Here is a 19,674-nt window from a genome sequence, read left to right as displayed (position 1 = left end):
CTTGAGCGGCATGTCTAACTGAGACTGCTGCCACTTTCTTCTTTTTAAATTGCTGTTTTTGTTGCAGCGGTTTCTCTTCTTGTTGAACAGAAACCTTCGCCGAGCGCTGTGAATCCTGTCTTGGTTTCACGTACTCCGTCCTCCGCTCTGACCACCCACCTCTCACTTCTCTTCTCTGAGGAGTCCTGAAAGGAACGAGATTGGCGGGTATCAGTATACTGATATCTATCAGGCGTCTTCAAATTATCCCTATTCCTGAGATTCTACCTATTCTGTGGGGTCTCCGGTTGAGGAGACTGTCCCCCATCTTTCTTAGGTGTTTGCTGTTTCTTTTCCCAGCGCTTTTAAGTACCCTCAGGTTGCTGCTGTTTAGCATTATCTTTATTATTTTTACCCTGTAATTGGGGTTTTTGTGGCCTAGCCCCTAGGCTATCGCGACCAATACTGGAATATGTTTCTGCTATTATTCTCGGAAGTTCCCGCTCCTGATTAATCTGCGAAACGTCCCGAAGACGCATTCGCACTGCTAGTGCTCCTGCCTCTCCCTTGAGATTACTCAAAATAATAGAAGAAACTGCGGCAAAATTGCCCATTAACTGCATGCCCAAATCTAAGGCAGGGGCAGCCCCATATTCATCCTGAATTTGTTTAAGCACTTCCGGTAAATTAGCTAAAGTCGGTGTACCGTGCGCTGTAGTGTAGAGCGCGGCAAACACCGTGCCCCAGGTATTACAAAGGTCCACCGGAGGAACCATCCCATATGGCAAACACATCATCAATATTGTATGTTTATCCTGAGGTCCCGTATGGGGAAATACTGCTTCCAGCGTATTAATTTTTTGCGCCAGCCAAAATGGAGTCTCCTCACGTTTACCTTACCCATAACTGAGTGTACAGTGGGCGGATTGATACCCGGAACCACTGCTTGTGGGTGAGCCGGAGCAGCACGCGCTGCATTAGTATTTAATGCCTGCATTACAAACTGAACCAGTCTTCTGTATGTAGTTGCTAAGTCTATATATAAACGACGCACGTCAGCCACTGCCAAATTTGCAACTGCAGGATACGGTGTGTAAGTAGCCAATAAAGGCCAGGTCGGACCATCATTACTCAGTGGACCTAACCTCAACTGTGCTACTGTGTGTGGGAGGGCGCCATCAAGCCAATTATGGTGTTCTTGATAAGATAAAGGTATCTCTAAGTATGCGTAAGCCCTGTATTGTCCAGGGACATTCGCAACAGTGTATTAGTGAAAAGTATTTGTACCCCCATCAACTGCCGGAAATACGACCCAAGAATAAAAAAGTTCTGTTCTATAGGGTGCATGGGCGTCCACCACAAAAGTGACCGGACCCCCCTGGACTGTCAGTCCATGTGCTATCAGATGTCCTGTGAGCGGGTGACGCATATTGATTGCTATATTCACTACATTAGGATTCGCCATTTGTAAAAAGAAAATAGCTCTAGGTCAGAGAAGGCACACCAATATCGTTTTTTTTTTCCTTTCAAAGTTCAAGCTTGAACAACCAACCACTAAGCAATAGGATGTACCTATCCCATGGTGGCGGAAACCCTCAGCCCCACGGACGTCTCTGCGTACGGAACCGAGGAGTCAAAATATATATGAGACCGAGAGAGTCAGTCGGACCTAAATATTAGAGCCAGACCAATCGTTGGCGGCGCCATGTCGCGTGGGCTCTCATTATCCTAAATGAGACTACTGGATTTCTAGGCAGCAGGATCGATAACGGTGTGGGGGACTGAGTCTGACCCACGTGTAAGGAACTTTGTCACCCTAAATCCGGTTTTTGCTTCGGCTAACTAGCAGTGCCTCATTTCTCCCACGGGGAAGAAATGATTAGGCAGCCGAGCGCATGACATCTTTGGAACTTCTCAGGGAAGACGTGGTCACTCAGATCCAAACCAACTCTCTCATTTACAATATGATCTCATATACAAATGACAAAGACAGTATAAGTTTTATATAATGTTTTAATAAAACGACTGTATTTTAGATAATAAGGCGTGAGCCGCAATAACCAAAACAATACAACATAGTAGGATTGAAATAGTCACCAGGAGAGTAAAACATAAGAACAAAGCTATCATAGTGCCTAACAGTTTATACTCTCCCTCTGCTTGTTCTATTTAGAGCACAGCACGTTAAGCTTCTAGCTTGCCTTTCCGAATCACTGGGGAGACATCAGCCCTCATACCTGAGCAAAGGCCTGTGATCTGGTTCAGCATCTGCAACGAGGCAGTCAGCGTCTAGTTGTGGTTCCCTGGTCGGAATCTCCCTCTTCCATGTATTGGGACAAGGAAGTGATTTTATAACTAACATGTCATCGTGATCACAAAATGTCCCTACGCAGGAATGCCAAATCTAAACTCCTACCACGTCTATCGGCAATGTACCAGACTGTATCCTTGACTGAAGCACAGAGTGAATATGTTATGGAGAACTCCAGTGCTGAAGTAGGCAAAACAGTGTGATATGAATAAAAAACAACACTGTAGAACTGGCTATTTGAAAAATAACAGTACGAAGCCTAATAAAAAGCATTTAGAGCAAAGTGCACAGAGGCTCTAAGCTGTCAGCAAATGAATCAGGGCAAAGTGCACAAAGGCCTAAAGCCTGAAGCTAATGCGCAAAGGATACATAAAACTAACCACACTACACATCCATTTCCATAATGACAATATTGCCACCTTTGTCGGAGGGTTTAATGATGATAGAATTATTGGCTTTAAGGACATTTAAATCCATCCAATCTCTTGAGGTGAAATTTCTAGAAACATCTCTGTGCAATTTAGTGTTATTAATCTTGCAAATCATACGAAATGTATCTCTATCCCCCACTGTTAGTTCATGAAATACATCAATGAGATTGCCACTCGGTAATTAGGGATTTGAATCCACTGGATGGTCTCAGCTTGCTGTTACCCGTCAAATTGGTGATAAAGCCCATATTTTTCAAAATATCTTCATCCACACCTTCAGTGTTACAAATTCGTAAAATCTTCTGTTGTTTCCTCAGCTAGGTAATTAATCAAAACTAGTGCTGATGTATCTTCAATAGTGAATCCAGAAAGTTCCGGATTTGCAGTCTTCAAGTTAGCACCAGGATCAATAGATTTACTGGAAAAGTGTTTCATAAGTCGTGATTTCCGAACAAATTTATATAGTTCAATGTGTGTTTTTACATAATCCCACTTCACAGTAGGACAAAAACGTAATCCTAAATTCAAAATCCGTTGTTGATTGGGTGTGAGATTGGCTTTGAAATATTCACAATGATATCAGATTTCTCAAAAGAATTATCCGAGGCAACCGACTGATTCAATCTTGATGTTTGTTGCTTTTTCCACTTTCCCTGCCTCATCTTGTACCTCTCCGTCCTCATCCTCGACCTCGACTTTTGCTTGAATGTGACATGGCCTTTTTCATCTTCTTTCTTTTTAATACATTCTTCCACTTTCTCCAGTAATGCTGAGACTTCTTGCTGGTTAGAGATACCTTCTAGTTCTTTAAGCAAAATTTCTATGCTATTCATTTGTGCCTCCATCCGGCGTTTGGCTTGGATAATCAATGTACCCATTAGTTTATGGGAGCAAGCGGCAGTGTGAGTCCTCCATTCTTCCAATAAATGTGGGTCCATATCACCTAATGTAGGTAATATCAGAATGCGCAATCCTCTTGGTATTCTATCATTTTCCATGTATTTGGTGAGTGATGTCATTTCCCACCATTTTTTAAGTTCTGAGATACGTGCTTTTTCAAAATCTTTAATAATACTGGCACTGGTGCGCAATCTTGTAACAACAGATCTATTGGCTCCTGGATCTCGAACACTATCGTTAAACAATTCAGCTGCCTCACGTTCCCATAATGCCCTTCGTTCAGCCAAATCCTTGACCTAATCGTATATCTCTAGTTGTTCAAACAATATGTCTTTAATAGTGGAACAACACTGCTAATATCATTAGTAAAATGCCGGACCTTCACAAAGAACAGAGAAGTCCAAAACATATATATATATATATATATATATATATATATATATATATATCCACTGAAGTCCGACCAAATTTACTCAAATCGAAGAAACGGCACAGCAATTGCGAAATTCCACAAAGTGATTTATTTACATGCTGAATATGTGTTATTTTATATATATATAATACCGAATATGTGTTATTTTATATATATATATATATATATATATATATATATATATATATAAATATATATGTTAGGACCTGGTTTCCATAGGAATTTTTTTTTTTGTTTTGCCAATATCTTTGTGCCGTTTGATGAATCTTCACAAAACGTTCAAAAATAATGTGAAAGTCGGTTCCGCTGTTGCCTTGAAAGTTTCAGGGTGACCGTTAAGCATAGGCTGTACGAAATTACATCAAATTAGCAGGAAGCTAGATCTTGTTCCTCAGTTCGTGATATTTGTGTTAGTGTAATGTTTTTTCAGAGATGTTAAAGGAAAAATGAAATATATATCTATAACTATAACTTACACCATAGGGTAACTATAACTCACATCCATGCACAGTTTTTTCTCCATTTATTTGACTGCTAATGCTTTATTTCTATTTTTAATAACGTTATAGAACTTGGCATGAGTGCTGTAATATCTGGGGTAATTAGCAGTGCATAGATAGGGCGTGACCTATAGTTACTTTAGGGCACAAGTTATAGTTACCTGAAATAACACTAACTATAACTGCTGACTCTCTAAGGTTTTGTACGAGTAAATTCAGAAGCTAACTATAACATCCCTGTAACCTTTGTTTTTTTCAGTGAATTTTTATGTTTTTTAAATTCTATTTCCTAACTATAATGTCCCAGTAACCTTTGTTTTTTCCAGTGAATTTCTATGGTTTCTTTAACCAAAAGTAATTTTAACTACTATATGTTAATCCAACTACCGCCGTCCCCAGCCTACGGCCAGGCCTTGCGGCCAACCCCGTGTAACTTTGACCGTGCACAGTGAGTGTAGGCTGCAGGGCCTGTCTTTCTGGGTGTGAGAACAGGTGTGATAGGGTGTCTCTGGGTCTCAGAATCGGTGTGACAGTGTCTGTCTGGGTGTGGGACTGGGTATGAGAGGGTCTATGTGGATGTGAGAGTAGGCCTGAGAGTGTCTGTCAGGGTATGAGAGTGTCTCTGTGAGTGATTGTGTGAGTGTCTGTGTGGGTCTGTGAGTGGGTGTGTGAGAGTCTGAGTGGGTCTGTGAGCAGGTATGTTGTGTCCAACAATCCACACTCTAACCCTTTTGAAGTGAAGTAGCAGTAGCAGAGAGAAGAAGGCTGGGGTGAACGAGGTAGTAATTAAAATGGAAGGCGGTTAAAATGGAGGTCTACTTCATATTTTTTTTAAAGTGATTGGATGCTGTAAATGTAGCAGTGAATAAATTTAGGTTGTGACTTGAAAGGATAAATAAGTTGCTCTATTACTGGGTCTGGCATAAATAAAAAAATGCAATATAGTCTTGAGTGTTTTTTTCTGTTCAGTAACCCACACCCATTGCAGTTCATTTTGTAACTAGCATGCCTCTTCTAGAATGTTCTGTGAACTTCTGGCCTACTGGTTGCACTGGGTTACTATGGAGACTGTGCTAAGAGTGTTTTGGGGGAAGGGCGGTCAAGAGAGAGTTCTTTCCTTGTAAAACTTAAAGGTGTTTAATTTCCTAATGATGGATTCGTAATAACAATTAAGTGCACTGTACTCCTAAATTCTTAAACATATCAAGGTACATATGTTTTTGGACACCTGTTATTTTAGTGAATTTGACACAATGATCAGGATTAGTAAGCGATTTTGTAGAAAAAGTCCACCATATTAGTCTTTATAAAAGTGCATGAAAGGGTTAACACATACTAACCATTCCCAACTGGACTACAAAAGTATATTATGAAAGATATGCTTTTATTTTCTGACTTCCACAGTATTAGTCAGTGCAAAGTTGAAAAGGTTGCCATTTATGGTTCCTTTGCAGGAGAGTTATGTGTCATTCTTGTGCTTAGTTTTTGCAATTCTTGAGACTTTTCAATATATCTAATACGAGACAAAAAATATTTGACTAACTAACTCAATTTTCAGGAATGTGCATTTTATTTAATTTAGAGAAAAAGTGTTTACAAATGTATATGTCTATGTGAGATTTTTAAAAGAGAGTATAAAATATATAGAACAATATTCAAAGTAGCTGAGATGATCTATGAGTGGCAGTGCCACTGGTTTTATATATTTATTTAGGTGAATATGATGAAATTCTTTGAGGTGCAGACTAGGTGCCTGAGAGGTTGGTGCACTGAATGTTGTCATGGAAGTGCACATTATGAATGTGCTAGTTTAGTTCATGGTATAATTGGTAGCCAAAAAGGCCATGCTAAGGGTCAGTTATACTTAACAATGTATTCATAGATGTGAAAACATTTTAGATCTATATTCATGATGTACTGTTCAGAAAGATTGTTGTTTTTCTTTGACTTCTGGGACTTGCAGTCCTATTTATTCCATTTTGAAAGAAGGTTATAGAAAGGGAAAACCATGTACTGTAGGCATATATGAATGTTGAACCTGTTGAAGTTGACTTCAAACAATATATTAGTTTGGAAAGGTATTGGTAAATTATAAGTCAGGTTTGTATGTGCTTAGATGGTAAGATTTGTTGTTTACAGTAATGGAGAGTTAAATGTGTAGCAGATCTATGGAACAGCCCCACTACTGCAGACCCTCTCTATGGTGTCAAACATGCAGTTTGTTATAATATCTATAAGGTGTTAGTTACCTATAAAACCAATATTTAGTAGTCCTTACTCATTTCTGAAATAAGCTGTTGGTATGCCATACGCTATGGTGCTTTTTGTTTCAAACAACAAAGATTTATTTTTTAGATGAAATACTTGGATATGCACTTGCAGACTCCTATAATAATATATATATATATATATATATATATATATATATATATATATATATATACAGGACTATCAAAGGCAATTGCAGAGAACACAGGCACTTAGGTATTTGTTCAGCCACTTATATACACATTTAGGGAGCCATACAGATAATAAAATAGGTGGTAAGATGTACTGAAACATCTCCAGCCTCTAATACAGGTAGACAGCTACAGTCACTGAGATATATAGGCAAGTAATGACACAATCTTGCCATCTATTTAGACAGATACTGATTTAATTATGGATGAGACCTGGAAGTACAGAGCCTGCTTGTGTTCTGTCACTGCCTAACTAAAGTTGACTTGTAAAACTTGCAAGTCTCAAGCACTCTTTTAGTACAAATAGCTCACCTCGCTGATATGCTGTAGGTCTGACATCAAGCGTAGTGCAAAGTGCTTAGGTGATTAAGAAATATATTTTTCAGCTTTATAAAGTTACTCATGCACTTGCAAACCCCTCAGTCAAGCACCAGATAGATTATAGCACTCACCAAGCAACTGACATTCAAGTTTCCAAAGCATGGATCATGTGTCTCAGCCAGTGATAGAGTGACAGAGAGACTTCTGCATTCACTCACATACTGAGAAAGTATTTATATATCCAGCACTATCAAAGGCAATTGCAGACACACTCACATAACCCTGTATCACCTAACACAGGTACTAATGTATTCGTTCAGCCACTTATGTACTTATTTACAGAGCCATACAGGTACTAAAACAGGCACTCACATACATGCAGATGTAGTGAAACATTTCCAGGCACTAGTACATCTATACATCTTTTTATTCACTGAGATATATAGTCAAATACTGTACTAAAACAGGCACTAACATAGTGAGAGATTTGCTGAAACATGTTATGGCAGTGCTACAAGTGGACAGCTACATTCACTGAGACATACTGGCAAATAGTGACAGAATCTTGTCATGTATACACACAAATACTGCTTTGATCATGGGTGAGGCATAGTAGTGGAGAGCCTGTGTGTGCTATGTCAATGCCTATCTGATGTCGGCCTCTAAAACTGCTTTGTCAAGATAAAAAGACATTAATATAAATTTCATAATTAATAGAACTACGGTGTTGATATAATAAAAACACAACTGTTTTCATTGCTATTATATATTTAAAATGTTTAACGTAAAAAAAAATCTACTTTTTTCTTTGTTTTCAGATATTAATTTCTTCTTAACTGCGCACACTTACAGTGTCATTAAAAAGTCAGGGAAGAAAGAAACAGAGGTCACAACTGAGAAACAAAAGGGGCAAAATGCAGAAAGAGCAGGGAACTGCTGGTAATAGAACACAGACATTTTTTTAAATAGTATGTGGTCAACTTGAAAGACAGCAAAATGAAGTACATAAGAAACAAAGGGTTGAGTTTCTTGCACCCCCTGCATTTCTATAACTGGGTCTAACTGTACTATGGTGGTAGTTAGAACAATAGCATCAACATTTTTGACTGCATTGTGGTGCTTTGCTACAATAGCATCAAACATGTTGAGGCTGGTGTAGCAAAGTGTAAGGAGGCCAATTGATTTAAGTGGGTGTGTCATTGACAGATAAAATGACGTAGTGAAATCTTTTAAATTTCACTGAGCCATTTTTTGTGGGCCTCCTAACGGGGAAACGCCCCCTTTGCATATATTATGCCTGGCGCAGGCATAATGTGATGCAAGGGGTTACAAAGTTACGCAATGCATGCATTGAGCCATTTTGTAAATATGGCGTGGGGAAAAGGCCATCTTAGCGTAAAAACATGACGCTAAGGCGGCACTAAAGTGGCGCAAGTCGCTCTTAAATCTGTCCCAAAATTTGACATCAAAATTGTACAATGAAAGACAGAGTCTAACTACAAGGCAGCTCCAGTTAAAGGAAATTAGAGTTAGAATGTTTCCCTGCAGAGTAATTCAGAACCTTAAGAGACATATGAAGAAGTATAAAAAAAGGAGACAAACTATCACCCAAAAGAAACATGTTGAGGGTGTGGTTGATAAGGCTTTTGCTCTGAAAACGAAACTGTTAATTCTCATTCTAAACAGGATGAAAAGACTAGATAAAATAGTCTTGAGTATGAGGAGAAAAAGTCAAAGGGAAAGATTGGTGAATACAACTCATTTTTGCTAAGTTTTCAATAGTGAATGAAGACACACTTCTAGTCCTGAGCCTTTCTTTAATGTAGAGAGCTACTTACAAGAGAACACATTGATGCATGCAGTTGATGAATCTGGACAATGTTATGAAGTAAAAGGTGGTTCTCCTGTTGAAAAAGAGTTACAGGTACCTAGAAATGTAGAATATGTCATAGCTGAAGAGGTACAGGGAAGGCATTGACAGGGCCCTGTATTTAAATTGTGCTGTAGTATTTGTAGTGTAGGACAGCAATACATTGACATTGTGAGGAATTTTCTACGTATCTTTCCATGCAAAAATCTTAAACAGAAAATGTCAATTTTGCAATGATTATATTCATGCACAGTTAGGAAATATACAGACCTGCAGGGACGCCCACTAGCATGTTTATCTAAGAAAGTGTGCCAAAGCCTTTCATTGTTTTAGAACGATAGCAGTACATCACTGTTAAATGTAAACTTTAGATAGGAGGCTTTACCATGTGAAGACTCCTGCACTGTGTTTAGAAGAAATGAATGGAGCTCTTTTGATGGTACTGTGGCACAGGTAGAAAAGGTTTGTGATGATTTATAATTCAGTTTCTTTGGTGCTGAAGAGAAGCATAGAGAAAATGAAGACTTATTATCTACAGATGTAGCAGAACAAGAGAGTGGTATTAGTTTTGATAACTTAATTGAAGAATTAGAAAGTTTAAAACAGTCTGTTCACAAAAAACGGATTGCATCTGTATATGCTATAGACACACTCAATATAAACACCAAACTCCTTATGTTATTGTGTCTTCAAAAACTGAAGGCAAGAATAGGGATAAGTGGCAAAAATTTGCAGCTTGTTTGTTTGTAGAAGAACACCTTGATTGTTTCACACATCAAACAGTTGGAACAGTCCAGACAGATCTGCCAGGTCAGTTACCCCCGAACTGTAACACAATCAACGCAGGACTGGTTTTGCCTTTTTTAGGGCTCATCAGTCGGGTATAGCTTGGTTCCAGTGGTACATGTTGACAAGTAGGCAGCTGAGGAAACATGTTTGTCATTAGGACAGTTTTCACCATTTTTGCATGTGTGAAAAATAAATAAATCTGAGACAAAATTATGTAAAACTTTCCCTAATTTAATAGGTAGTTGATTGTGTTAAATAACAGACTATGTAAGTGTGACTCTTGGCAAACAAACGTCTTTATGCAAAATTTACTCCTCTCAATTCCATTTGCAAAGCATTTGTTCACTGCACATTTTCTCTCAACTCAATCAATGATGTTATAAAGTCACACCATGGGACATGTTCAATAAAGTGTATCACAAAAGAGCGGGCCTTCTTCCCACTTCTGCAATTACACTGGAAATGTAAAAGGGAACTTATGCACTTCTCAGGCAAGCACAGTGCCAGAAACTAAGATATTTAAACATATATATTGCTTGTTCTGTCTGGAATCAAAAAGGGGGAAGTAAACATTAACTGTAGTTTGACACTGAACATCGTGTGGTGAGCCATTGTTTACCATTGTGAAAGCAGAAAGTTTGGTCATATTTAGGGCAATGTTATGCAGCGCAACAAGTTACCTTGCTGCACTGCGCTGCGTGACACAGAAAGGGCAGGAATGTGCCATATTTAAGAGAACATGGCACATCCCTGCCTTTGTCCCTGCGCTGGTGCTGTTTTGGCTGCCTAGCACCAACTCAGGCACTGTTGCACAATGGTGTAAGGGTGCCTGCTTTGTAAGGAGGATTGTTTTTGTGCAGAAACAGGGACCTTCCTGCTCAAAAACAATCTGCTGGTACATTTTTCTCTTTATATGTGTGCTGCAGAATTCAGCACACATAGAAAGCGGAAGTCATGAGGAGAAATAAAGATAGTTCTCTTCTTTGTGCCTCAGATGGGAAAGCATAGCATTTTTATACAGTCCCAGGTGTACCAGTTTTGGTAAATCAGGGAATGCATCAAAATCCATGGGTGTTGCCTGGGAACGCCCACGCAACACCCATGGAACAGCTCCCTGGGCCAGAGCAACACAATGCAACAATTTGCAGTGCGTTGCTATACTTCAGCTATTTCAAGCCACTCAGGGTCATACAAGGATGCTTTGCATGGCTTGCTAAATTGCATTTTGGGCACACTGAGTGGTGCAAGAGAGATGCAAATCCAGTCATTAAAATGCCCTTTAGTTTTTTCATATCTGAAGTGTAGAGTGATGTGCAAAAATATGTTTTTCAGATATATACGTATCTGACCTTCATCCCTTTCTAATCAGGTTGTAGAAGTATATATATCTAAACTCATACGTCAAATAACATGCACTAAACTCACTTTGTCAATATTTATTAAACATCAAAATCAGCCATGATTCAGTGTAGTCATGAGGCAGACTTCACAATGTTTCAACGTGGGTGTGGTGTCTCGTAGTGACCACAACAATGGCGAGACATCTCACAAAAGGAGAAGTACTGGTAACAACAGAGGCCATTTATGTCACTACTGCAAAAGAGCCTGCTGGTTTGCTGATGACAGGGTGAGATCCCGCATCCAACTGCCAAACTGCTGCAGTTACAACCTCGAACCTGCACGAGCACCAGCTGACCACGAGATAGAACAAAGAGTCTCCTGCAACAGTGCAAAGGTACATAAACACTCAATGCAGAGCATGAACAACAATGAAAAAAAGTAGATGGCAAAATGAAGGAGACTTCTCAGTGACTCAATGTAGATATGCAACAAATATCTAAGCAGTTCAATGTAAATACTGTAATTGTAATTGAATTTATATAGCTCTTACTACTCCGGACGAGGCATTGAAATGCTTTACAGTGAGTAGCACACTACTCCGGATCCCAAGGTTAGTGGTTAATCAAGTGCTTATTTTGGTTATTGCAATTAATCATATGCACCCAAGAAAAAAATACATGCATTTACTACAGTACTATTGTGATAATAATATCAAGTAGGTGTGATCATTAGTTTGAACTATGTGGTTTTAGGTAAATGGTTTGTGAGATAGATAGGCTGTTAGAGATTAAGAAATGCTAGATAACAGGCATAGTTCTAAAGAGGAGAGTTTGGTGATTTATGAAATAAGGTATCAGCCAAATGCAGAATTTCCATAAGAAGGATTGAGGCAGGTATGCATAAGACAAAAGTGGAGGTTATTCTTAAAACAGAAGGCATGCAGAGGATGAAAGGTTAACAAGAGGGTTAACTGAAGGAAGAAAGGAAAGGAATCAAGGGGAAGTAAGCCAAGGGCAATTTTTCATGCAGGGTTTTAAGAATACACAAAGAGGGAGGAAGCACACTGCCTCTCATCCCAGCAAAGTTCACCACATTGCATCCTGGTAAATGCAGTACTCTTACTTCAACTTTGCTGTGATTTTTCACCAAAGTTAGTACATGTACTCCTGTTATCTCTAGACATGTGTTTCTGGGCTTAGCCCTTCATCAATAGAGAGCAGAATTAGCAGAGAACAGAGAAAAGTAATCTGGAGTTGCTGGTATACTGCCCAAATCTTCACAGGTGACAGTACCACTCCACAGGTGCAACCCAGGTGAGTTCATCAGCTCATTGGCTCAAGGGAGCCTTTTAAGAATACAGTGGGAGAAAGCTTTCCGAGATAGCAAGCAACTGGAAACTGTAAGCTGTAGAAAGAAACAACAATATAAACAGTGGTCAATATCCGGGGCAGACAGCTTAAACATGTGTTTACACATCATGTAAACATTAAGGCCCATATTTATACTTTTTGCCGCAAATCAGCACCAGGGCAGATTTGCGTCAAAAAGTTTACTGACGGCTAACGCCATTCCAACGCACCAGCCGGGCGCCTTATTTATGGAATGACATTAGTCGGCGCTGGGGCCTGGTTTGCATCAAAATAATTGACTCAAACCGGGCAGCTGAGGTGAAGGGAAGACTGGGGATTGTGCGCCAAAGAATGGTGCAAGTCAGGTTAGAGTAAAAAATATTGGCTCCAACCTGACTTGCGCCATTTTTTGACGCACAACCTCCATGGAAATGACTCCTGTCTTAGCAAAGACAGGAGTCATGCCCCCCCGCCCAATGGCCATGCCCAGGGGACTTATGTCCCCTGGACATGGCCATTGGGCATAGTGTCATGTAGGGGGACCCAAGTTAGGGCCCCCTATGCCACTCTAAAAAAAAATATATATATATATATATATATATATATATACTTACCTGCACTTACCTGCACTCACCATGGGTGGGTCCCCCCATCCATGGGTGTCCTCCAGGGGTGGGCTACGGTGGCAGGGGGTGTCCCTGGGTGTAGGGAAGGGCACCTGTGGACTGCTTCCATGGTCTCCCACCATGGAAAAGAGCCCACAGGTCCCTTAACGCCTGCCCTGACCCAGACGGTAAGTTTTGACGCAAATCAGGATTTAGGTCATTTTCCGGCTCCGCCTACCACCTGTGCGCCATTGTTGACAGGTTGGATAAATATGGTGCACGGGTGTGTAAGTCATTTTTGGACGGGAACGCATACCTTGCATGTCATTAACACAAGGCAGTTTCACGCATCCAGAAAATGACACACACTGAGAAATTTTGACGTTAGCGGTAACATCAAAGTATAAATATGGTCTTAGATGTGCGACGAATTTGCGTAAAAAAATGACGCACATCCAGCGCAAGCAGAGTATAAATATGCCCCTAAGAGCCCTAGCATGTAGTGCCCCAAGCCTAGGACAGCCCTTATAAACTTAGTTTGGAGTATCCCAGCCTTGGTTACAAGTCTGTACACTGCACAAGACAAGAGGAGTTGGCACCGAAAAAAGAAAAAGTTCTCATTTGAAGATATTCATTCACTATTTTGTAAAGTAAAGGTTTTTTTGATTCACGCACTAAAATTAGTTTATAGTGTCTTGCCAATGTTCAATCAAATGAATACCCTACTTTGTCATCTAATCCCATCCAAGTGTATGTTGTGCATGATTGAGTATGTGACTATTATTGTATATGTATTGTATGTGTAAGGGAAGCACTTTGGACGTTCCTGGCCTGTTCCTGTACACAAGTTGGGTGTGATGTTTTTCCGATACAGCTAAAGTGTATCAAGATGCAGGAGGGAGGAGATCTAATCAGTGAATTAAGAACAATGGAGACAAAGCAATTTGATTAGGTTCTTCCTGTAGCACTGCCACCTGGTAAATGGTGGGGGTGAAGGGGACTGCAGTCTGTTGTTCAGAGTGGGAAGGGTCTTTTAGGTTTTCTTTCCTGATCACTGTCTTTATGGTTGTTCATAGCCAGTTGCGGATAGTTCACACCTCTTTGTATCTCTGTTGTGGGTGCTCCAGGCTAGAGACTACCCTGTTGTGAGGAGCTTCAGCCCACACAAAGGCTGTTTCTACAAACCTGCATAGTGAGGTACTTGAAAAGGAAACCACAAAAACCAGTTCTCCTACCTACTCCTCTTTCTTTTGATCCTACTAAAATCTTCGTTTCAATTCACATTTAGAACAACAAAAAAGAGCTTAATTTTTGCTTTCCTAACTCCTGAATGTGTACAGTACATTTACAGTACAATGAAGTAGGTTGTGCACCACCATCAATAAAAATATAAATGATAATTCAGAAGAGTCCAGGTGGAAATCTTTGTGGACTTATTCAAATTTACCCGTTTACTTAAACTAAGGAATTATTTTTCCACACACAATGGGGGGACTACTAATAGTGAAACTTCAACACCATCAACTATTGACACCACTATTGTTAATACTCAGGCAGTGACTGAATCCATATCGGATTTGCATGATATACAATTGTTGATGTCTCTACAAAATGGCAGTGAGATTGACATTGAAAATATTAGGACAGACTTGGGAATCATGGAGGATTTCTACATCACTAGTGGTCTAAGACCACGTTCTAAATTTATACCTACTGTTGCACACAGCAATATCGATCTATTTGCGGAAAAAGTATCATCTGACCTGTACAAATTCCTAGGCGATCCTCATACTAACTGGCGTAAAACTGATAACTTATCTATTGGAGAACGGAAGGCTCTCACTAACCTTAGGACAAATCGGTCAATTGTTATCCGAGAGGCTGATAAAGGTGGAAATGTAGTCATTATGAATACAAGTGACTACATGCAGGAAATTGACAGACAGTTATCAGACACAACATGTTACAAATGTCTCACCAATAATCCTATCTTTGAATTTACTGAATATATTAATAATAAACTATGGGGATGGCATGAACAGGGTCTATTATCAGCTCATGAGTATAAATACTTAGTTGTCAAATATCCTTGCATTTATATTCTTCCAAAAATTCACAAGGAAGGTACATTTCCTCCTGGTAGACCGATCATATCTGGGATTGATTCCCCCACTGAGAGATTATCGGAATTCGTGGATATTTTTCTACAGAAATTTGTCTGTAACCTTCCGTCATTTATACAGGATAGCAAGGATATTTTGAACAAATTTGAAGACTTTCCTTGGTCTAATGACCTTTTATTTGTTACAATGGATGTCAATAGCCTCTACACTTGTATCCAAAAACGGTTTGGCTTGTTGGCAGTTACTTCATTTCTCAACACCCGTTCTGCTGACCATTATGATCATAATCAAATGCTTTTGGACATGATCGATATCATCTTATCTAAAAATTATTTTATACACAACACTAGATGGTTTCAACAAATACAAGGAACAGCGATGGGTTCCAAATTTGCCCCTTCGTATGCCTGTCTTTTTTTATGGGCTGGTTCGAAAAAATATATGCTTGGGGTAGACATGCCTCTCCCTGGACTGAATTTATTGTATTTTGGGGGAGGTACATAGATGATATTATTCTGATCTGGAATGGATCAATAGAGCAACTAATTCTATACCATACATTTCTTAACGATAATCCTTATAATGTAAGTCTTAGTCTTCATTACAGTAGGGACAGTATTGAATTTCTGGATATCAGATTTTTCATTCAGAATAACACTATACAGAGCGTTTTGTACAGGAAATCCACGTCTTGTAACAGCCTTTTACATGCAACAAGTGCACATCCCCCCTCTACTATTAACAATATTCCTTTTGGTGAGATGATACGCATGCGCAGAAATTGCAGTACTGAAGACCTTTTTTATGAACAAATCAGACTTGTCAAACAGAGATTTATTAAAAGAGGTTACAATTATCAGACTTTATGTAATGCAGAACAACGTATCATGAAAACATCTAGAAAGGATACGTTGTTATTGAAACCAAAAAGAAAAAAGAAGACAATCAATGAACGGTTGTCCTTTGTAACTAGATACACAATGCATAGTCAGGGTATCTACAAAATACTCAAACGTCATTGGCATTTACTTACCGATCTACATGGACTTAAGGGGTCCCTTCCCGCAATACCTCGAATCACTTACCGAAGAGGTAAGACATTAAGAGATTTTCTCTGTCCAAGTTATGTATCTGTACCTAATGTATCTACTTGGCTTCCAGCGAAGCCTTTGGGCTTCTATACATGTCGTGAATGTAATGTGTGTTATTTCGGTTTGGATAAAACCAGGACTTTCTGTTACAATAACACAGGGGTCTTTTCTATCAAGAGTTTTATTAATTGTAACACCAAATTTGTAATCTATATTCTAAAATGTACATGTAACAAAATTTATGTGGGAAGTACCATCAGACAACTGAAACATCGAATACAGGAGCACATACGTGCTATTAGGAATAATGATAATAGGTATCCATTATCATTACATATGATGTCGACACATCAACATGATGATGTAATTTTATTCCACGGGATTGACCATATTCCACCGAACCCCAGGGGGGGCGACAGAGAATTACAATTACGTAAAAGAGAAGCGGCATGGATTTGTCGCTTACGTACGGTCGAATTGGGACACAACACTGACCATGAACGTCACTATTACCTGTAATGGCACTACTAGTGCCTCAGTGAAGTACTGAATATTAGTAGTTATTTGTCAAAAACGATGTACATAATAGGAGCCAAAAGATGGTATATACACATGTAATACACTGATACTTTTCATATACTGTTTGAGATTGTACTAGGTTTTAATACATGTTTTGTTATCATTGTTGATAATATCCGCTTGTATACATGTATGCTTATTGTACACTAATGGATATAACTTTCTGTATAACTGAGATTTCATCATAACTGAAACTATAGGCCCCCCTTTCTTGTTATATATATCACTGTATATTATTATTATTATATATATATTTCTTATGACATTACTCTTGCATTGGGGTCTTGATACCCTTTCACTGCTCTAATTCTGCACTGAGGACTGCTTGTTTCACTTGCTCTTTTTGTTCTGTTTTGTTTTCACCTCTTCGCTTCAAGTCTCATATATATTACAGGCAATACACTTCTATACTTGCACATACTCTCTGTCTCACTACTGTATAATGGTATATCTCTTTATATTTTGTTATTCTGATTCCATTTACTTCCATATTGAGAACTCCCATTGTTCATTCTAATATGGCCGCCGCTTAAACCACTCGTATTGCGGCGTACCCCGGGTATTGTCCCTTTTCTGTGTTCACACCCCCCTTTTCTTTCTTCAACGTACGGCGGTGTTCATAAATTCTCGGCGTTCTCTGCCGGAATCTTTTCAACACTCTAACGAGCCGCGTACTTAGCCCACATGACGGGCAGCAACGTGACCGGGCCCGTCTTTCTACTTTTTCTGACTTGGAAAATCCGGCTGGTTATTAAATACCTTGCAACTTTACAATTTACGGTAAGGCTGGATAACAGCACTTTAACTTACAATTAGAGCGATGTTAATTTATTCAAATTAACACTTGTGGGTTATGGTCCCCACTGTATTATTTATCTATGTTTCAGTATACGAATCGCCTTTCTTTATTCTTGCCTTTGTCATTTTTATTTTTAGTTCTTTGAACTTTCGTTCGTGCTTTACACTTATTTCACAAACGACCCTTGACCCTATATTGGAACTTACTACTCGGTATGTGCTTTTCCTCAGTGAACTATTTTCTCCTTTATTCGCTTTCCTGTACTTATTCTCATTCTTTCCTATATTCAGTTTGACTCTACTCGCTCACTTCTTTTTTCTCGAGCCTTCAATTTAAGTTTCTGGTGACTATAGTTTTGGTGATGGATCACCTGATTTTGTGTTGTGATATTGTTGGTAGCACCTTGGTTTACGGACCATTGCAATTATTCTATTCATTACAACTGTTATGGTATGTTGCTGTCGTGCACTTTTCCGTGATCCACGCAATTTTCTGAATTCACACCCTGGATTTTTTCGATTGTCTTTCCCTTTATTTTTCTCCCTTGTCGGTACCATCTATTAATTATGACTTAAGGTTGACTCATAATCTGGGGTATGATAGATTTGAAGAAATTCTTCTTCTCTTTTTGAACTTAAACTTATATTGGATGTAACTGGTGTTTTGTGCATTATATTATGCAATTGTTGATTTTGCTCCATATGCTTTGATCTCGTAATGTCAGAAATATTTTTGTTAGTTTACTTTTGCCTTATTGTTATTTGTTAATCTTGCAGCCCTGAAGAAGCCCAAGTATATAGGGCGAAACGCGTTGGCTGCTGGGTTGGTTCTCTCCATAAATATATTGTGACATCAAGTATCTTTGACCAAATACATTTTCTGGAAGAAACCTACGAAAACCTACGTTATCATATGTTCAACAAATTGGGACTCTTCGAAATTATCATTTATATTTTTATTGATGGTGGTGCACAACCTACTTCATTGTTCTTTAATATTTGGGGTGTTTTATCCCACCCCTTTGGTTCCTTTGTGCAGTAGGAACTTTGTTGGTAGTGCACACTATACTCTATTGTATTATGTGTCATCTATGTACATTGTGAACACTCAGAAACTACTAGGGATTGATGCGTTCCTCTTTTGGGCTTACTGCACTTGGTTTTGATTGAGTACATTTACAGTATTTACATTTTGTGGTGTGCTACAACAAATGGCATCCTACAGTCTTTCCTTCAACAATCTTGTGTTTCTTTCTCAGACTGGAAAGTGAGATGAATTTGTAAACTCCAAATCTAATCTTAAAAAATAATCAGCAATTTGTCAGGAAACATAGCCTGATATTTGTACATTGTTTTTGATGCGCAGCAAACGTGACAAGATAAATACACAATTTAAATGCACCTTTCTTTAATATTGCTCTTTGTGTCTCACCAAAAAGCTTCTCATACTTCTGTATGGTTTTATGCTAGAGATGGACCCTCATCTCAATGTGGACAAGCAATTGACATGTCAATGGTTCATTGCAGATATTGGATAGGCTTTATAATGGGTCTAAGTTGATATGAGATTAACTTTCAAACAGTTAACTGTAGATAAAGGACCATTTTTATGTCTGAACCTACCAGACAGGGCAGCTGTATGGTTGCAAAGACATATTGGGACATGCTGGAAGCTGAACTACTAATGCATTCCAGCCATTGCTTATTATTGGCTTAACATTTTGTTACTACATTTGCATGCTTTTTATTCACTTGCTTCTTTTTTTAGGCTCTTCAGCTTGAGATAGTCCCTCCC

This window comes from Pleurodeles waltl, chromosome 3_1, assembly GCF_031143425.1.
Source record: "Pleurodeles waltl isolate 20211129_DDA chromosome 3_1, aPleWal1.hap1.20221129, whole genome shotgun sequence".
NCBI classification, from domain to species: Eukaryota; Metazoa; Chordata; class Amphibia; order Caudata; family Salamandridae; genus Pleurodeles; species Pleurodeles waltl.
This window is presented reverse-complemented; position numbering follows the sequence as displayed.